We start from the raw sequence: 6,595 nt of genomic DNA, 5'->3' as shown, positions 1-6,595 counted from the left end.
ATTTCTCATTGCCTAGGGGCTCTTGCAGTATTAGGATGTCCTTTATAGATTAAAACTGATAATGCACTGGCTTATATTAACTCTTCTTTTTAAAAATTTTGCCAAGAGTTTCATATTGACCATAAAAGAGGTATTCCTTACAACCCTCAAGATCAAGCTGTTGCTGAATGAGCTCATTTATCTATTAAGCAACAATTACAAAAACAGAAAGGGGGACATAGAACTAGGACCCCCCTAAAATAACCTTGATCATGCTCTGTTCACTTTAAATTTTTTAAACTGTGACTCAGAAGGTTGCACTGCCTCTGAGTGACACATGTCTTCCACAGCAACAGGCCCTTCAGGCTGTGTTTGGTGGAAGGATTTGCAGACTGGCCAATGGAGAGAACCAGATCCAGCGATTATATGGGGTACAGACCATGCTTATATTTTCACAGAAGGTGCTTGGGTATCTGAATGTACCATCAGACATGGAGAACCTAGAACCAAGATTCAAACAACTGAGGATCAATCCAGAGATGCCAGACCTGACTCTTACTGTCAAGAAGAATTATCAAAGGAAAATGGGAAAAAATATGGCCCAGAGAGACCCAAAGGTGAAGCTACCCTCGTGAAATGAGCTGAGGAATCTGACACTAGAGGCTGAATAAATGATTCAACAGCAAGGAAAAGCTAAATCTCCAATGATGATGTTTGTGGCAGTACAAGCTCTATTGAGCTGTAAGGTAAAGGGAAATCAGGGAGAAACCTACTGGACATATTTTCCAGATCCCACATTTAGTACACTCAGGGTGTGGACTGGAAAATTCATCCTAGTATTTAATAATGACTCATACATGATGGGAGGATTTACAGACTCCCATATGACTGTATTTAATTATTCTGGCTATAGGGCTCAACACATTACCTATGTGTTGTTACTGCGATATACATGCTGGCGGTCTAAAAGTGTCCTTTGAGGAAAAGACAGCAGTTGGGGAACCTAGACCAGCTAATTGTGCTATTCCTGGAGACTCAAAGCCTATATCAGATCAGTTAGTAAAATGGGACTTCATCATAACAAGCAGTCATTTCAGCAGAACGTCCACTAATACCTCATTGTCCTAACCATTCTGTGATAGAAATTGGCACCTTTCCTAAGTGGATGGATTGTATAAATACTTTCCCAGTACAGCACAAGGTGTCTAGAAATAGTGGGTACTTTGTGGACTGGTCTCCTAGAATTGACAAAAAGTAAGTATGCAAAGGTGCTGCCATTACCCTTGGAGGATTTGTTAGTAACATGCTGACCTTCAGCAAAGGTGGCATTCAGAAAGATGTCTGGTGCTTAATTGCTGCCTCAGAATTCTTACATTTTACTGACAAGACTTTACCGGACTTTGTAGGCAAAAACTCTAAGGAGGGTGTTTATTATGGCCTACAGGCCAGTGTTCAGTCTCCTTATGTTTAAATTATTGGAAATGTGAAAGTTAAAAGAAAATATGATAGATATCTTGTAGCATGTAATAAATGCAATTTAACTAATTGTATCACCAGATATAATAGAGGGGAACAAACACTAATACTTCATGATCCCTCTTTTGTCTTATTGCCAGCTAATATTTCAGAGCTATGGTGCACTGATGCTGGTTTTCAAAAAATACATGCCCACCTAGTGAAATACAAATGTGCTCTTGGATTCATACGTAGTATTGGGAGTAGTTGCCTTAGTTTCCTTTATTGCTTCAATTGTCACAGCTTCAGTGGCCATATCTCAAAATATTTAACATGCAGATTTTCTTAACAATTTGGCTAAGAAAATTTCAAAGATCTTAATAATCCAATAAATATTGATGAAAGGATTGAGACTACACTAAATGTCTTAGAAGCTACTGTCATAAATATTTGTAATGAACTTTCAGCTTTGAAATTCAAGAAAGACTTTAATGTCACACTGACTACAAGTACGCATGTGTTACTGCTGCCAGATACAATGCTTACCAATTGGTTTGGGAGAAGGTTAAAAACCATTTTTTAGGTATTTAGCAGAATAATAATAAGAGCTTGGATCTTTTGGAGTTACATCATCATATTCAATATATACAAAAAAAGGAAGATTGATTTTTCAGATCCTACTTCTTTAGCTGATAAAATACTTAGAGAGTTAAATGACTTTAACCCTGGAAACATTCTTAAACACTCTACATGGTATATCTTTGAATTTTTCTCTTTGCTACTAATTCTCTCTTGTGTTGTAATTGTAGAATGTTGTACCTTCAGAATAAGAATTCAGAGACTCAAGATTGTGACTCATCACCTGCTTTTTCAAAGAAAGAAAGAGAAATATGTGGGGATCCACACTGAATGAACACCTCTTCCAGTCCTGATGCCTCAGGCTCTGACCAACCATTTTATTCACTGTGGCTTGGGCAGAGACCCTCTGGTTAGTAAGGAGGTCTTCTTTGTGGGTGTGCCCCTAGGGTTGAGTTATACTCACCTGTTCCCTTGTAGTCATGACCCATCTGCCTTTTATGGTTAGAACCTTCTAAGAACAGAGTCCCTCTAATAAAAGCTTGTTTCCAAAAGTGCTTCCTCTCAATATAACATCATTCCTTAAGAAGACCACCAAGTACTTTAATGTCAAATTGGTTATGTTAGAGTCTGGCATGGTGTTGTATGCCTGTAATCCCAGTGGCTCAGGAAGCTGAGGCTGTAGGATCACATGTACAAAGCCAGCCTCCTGGCTTGAGGTGAGGAAAAACATCATGGCTATTTATGGTGGATAGGGAATAGGAGCCAGATATTTTTTAACTGGCACCTCTGAAACCATAAGATCTCAAATAAACTTTTCATCCTATACAATTTTTCTGGTCAGATCTTTAGTCACATCAATGAAAATGCTGACTAAAACAATTACCTATTATGCAGAAAAATGTCTAACTTAGGGGCTCTCAACCACTGAACCACATCTCCAGACATGTTTTTTTTACATTTTATTTAGAAACAGGGACTCACTGTGTTCCTTAGGCCACTCCTCCTGGTCTGCTCTTTTTCAGGGTTGTGTTAGCAGGCGTCCTGAGAATCTGAGTTGTTGTGTTTTGTTTCTAGATGTTTGTATTCTCTCAGGAGAAAATTTCAGGCAAAACCAAAAATATAGTAAAAGTTTAAAAATTTATGAGAAAGGAAAGAAAAGATGTTGTTATGGGATTTGGTGGGTCGTAGAAAGAAAGGGGTGATGAAACCTCTTTTCCCTAGTTTTATATTGGAATCTTGGGGAAGTTTCTAGAGAGTCTTGGTAGGTGCTAACTCTCAACTTTTGATGGACAGGAGGTTTGCCTTAGATTTTTAAGTCCCTACTGTGCACAGTTTTACCCAATTGTACCCAAGCAAAACCCATGAAGGTTAACTATTATAATGAAATTAACATGACAAAATAACTAACTAAAGACATAAATATCTAAAGAGTTGCAATGATCACAAATGGAGCTTTGGGAAAATGATAAATCACAAAAACTTGGATATCTTCACAGATTGCTTAATGAATTGCTACCAAGTGCTACCTGTAGGCTGGTGGCATGGTCAGAGGAAACAGGTCACTGGAGGGTACTCTTGGGGATTATTATGGTTCAGATCTGAAATATATCCCTTAAAGCCTATGTGTCCAAAGTATGATCCACAATGTAGAAATGATCAGAGGTGGGGCTTTTCAGAAATGTGTGGATCATGATGGCTATATTTCATCAAATAATTTGAATGGACTATTGATCGTAACTGTAGACATGTGGAACATGAATGGAGGAAGCAGATCACTGGGAGCATGCCTTTGGGGACTGTCTTGTCCCTGGCCTCTCCCCCACTTGGCTGCCATGTGTCATGCATCTTTTCTCTGTCTTGCCCTTATCCCATGATGTTTCTGCCTTGGAACCAGCTGACAACAAAAAGAAATCTTGGTCCAAAATAAAGTTTTCCTCCTCAAAGTTCTTTATATCAGGTTTTATTCAAGGAGCCATCCCCTACTGAATTGAACATTCTATACTAAGGAAATGCATGTGTGGAGCACAAAGGGGTAAAACATAAGGAACAATGAAGCATGACCTTCTTTCCCCTAACTGCTAGCCAAGGACTGGCCCCTCTCTGCTCTCTGCCTTCTTGTCTCACCATGTGACTTCTCTCTCTGGATAGTGATTTTATTATGATGCCATCTGCATGAAAGGACACAACCTGAGGGATACTCATCAGAGATGGAACCATTCAGTTAGGATTATCATTCTCCAAATCCATGGAATGGATCATACATCCTTGGGCATTTTGTTATAATGATGGAAAAGAACTAATAAACTTTCATGGCCCAAAGCCCAAATTATACACCATCACTTTTAATAGGTAAGATACTCTGAAGAGGTATATCTCCCACAAAGCAGTAACAGGGCTCTCCTTTGCCTGGAATGGGGAGGGTTTAAGGATCCCAAACCACTGAGTTAACACTTTATTACACAAAATTAGAACCTGAATATTATTTCTTCACTTTGTGTTGAAACTATATCAGGTCAAAAAATGCTACAAATTTTATTCTGATTTTACCATGGTGATGAGGATAAAATTGGTAGACAGAATTAACTGATTTTGCTGGCGTAAATTTTTGAGTGAATAAAAGAAAGTTAAGAACTCAACTCTAAGTATATTTCTTGGGTGCCTAGATTAACAGGAGTCCAATTTATAATGATATCAATAAAATCAAGCAATAATAAGGGTCAGAGTATCAAAAGAGGTTAAAATAATTGATGATTCTCTTAAAGTCCTCTATATATCTATTTTTGTCACATATATATGCATGCAAAACAAGAATATGGGTACACAATAATATCAAAGTATATTTATGTACCTTCATCTTACTGACCTATAAGTTCCTTGAAATTTTCTTCTACTTACCATATTTCTGCTATTAGAACCGAAAAGAGGCTCATGAATACTATCTGACTGAATCATCAAGGCAGTAAAACAGTGAGGTTACCACTGACTGACTCCTCTGTGCACCATCACCTTCTCCATTTCACCACTCTGAGAAATTCACTTTCAGTGGTAATTGGTGAAGGGAATTTAAAAGTCAATTTATTTTCATTTTATTATAATTATTAGTGTGTATTAATTATATAAAATAATGGGTTTCATTGTGACACTTTCATACATGTCTCTAATATACTTGATCATATCCATCCTCCCTATTACCTTTCCTTAATCCCCTCTCCCTGACTCCCTTCCCATTCCCTAGCAATCCTTCTACTCTTTATTTATTCCACATGAGAGAAAACATGGGATGTTAGTCTGAGTCTGACTTATTTCACTTAACCTGAAGATTTTTGGTACCATTCATTTTCCTACAAATGGCATGATCTTGTTCTTCTTTATGGTTGAGTAATATTCCATTTTGTAGCTACAAAATATTTTTTACATTTTACATTTTTAACCATTCATCTGATGATGGACAACTAGGCTGGTTTCATATCTTGAATATTTTGAGTAATGCTGCAATAATATGGCTATGCACATGTCTCTTTTGTATGCTGGCTTCATTTCCTTCAGGTACACACATGAGTGGTATGGCTGGATCATATGTTTGTTTTATTTTAAGTTTTTGGAGGAACCACCATAGTGGCTACTCTGATTTATATTCCCACCAACAGCGTGTAAATGTTCCTTTTTCAAGCACTCTCACCATATTTTGTTGTTTGGGGCTTTATTTTTTTTATTTATTCTTATTAGTTACACATTAGAGTAGAATATGTTGATATATTATACATATATGGAGTATAATTCTCATTATTTTGGTTGTACATGATGAAGAATTACATTGGTCATGTAATCATATGGGCACACAGGAAAGTAATGACCAATTCATTCTAATATCTTTCCTATTTCCATTCCTTCTCCCTTCCGTGTACTCCCCTTTTTCTAATCCAAAGAAACGTCTATTTTTTCCTACCTCCTCCCTTATTGTAGACTCATTTCTCCAATCTCTGCCTCCATAATCATATGACATTCTCCCCAGGTCTGTATCTAAATCTGAGGTCTTAGTGAATTGGGCACTTTGATATGCAACATAATACAAATTATTCCTTTCCTGAATAGCTAGTTCCTCTGGTAGTTGGCCCCTGCCTCTCTTTATAGCCTCATGCCACTTGTCTCTCAGCAACCCACACACTGGTAATACTTCTTTAAGTTCTTCACATGCACTTGGCTCACCCTCATCCCAGAACCTTCATCAGTCTCTTCTTCCCATGCGACTTTCACTTGTGTTTTTCTTTATACCCACAACTCCCTTGATTTCATTAATTGATACACATTCTTTTGGTTTTAGCTTAAAAATAATTTCATCTAGGAGAGATTTTCATGAACTGATGTGTTAGTTAACTTTTCAACTAACCTGATGTGTTAGTCATCTATGACAAAATACCTGAGATAACTTAAAGGAGGAAAGGCTTATTTTAGCTCATGGTTTCAGAGATTTCAGTCCAGAGTCACCAGGCTTTGTTGTTTCTGGGCCTATGATGAGCCATGAATATCATGGCTGTACACTTCTGATGATTAGGGAATTATTTCAGGATGTACATGTAAAATT

Source organism: Marmota flaviventris, chromosome 9 (genome assembly GCF_047511675.1).
Source record: "Marmota flaviventris isolate mMarFla1 chromosome 9, mMarFla1.hap1, whole genome shotgun sequence".
In the NCBI taxonomy this organism is placed as follows: Eukaryota; Metazoa; Chordata; class Mammalia; order Rodentia; family Sciuridae; genus Marmota; species Marmota flaviventris.
The sequence above is the reverse complement of the archived record's forward strand: the minus strand, read 5'-3'. Positions refer to the sequence as shown.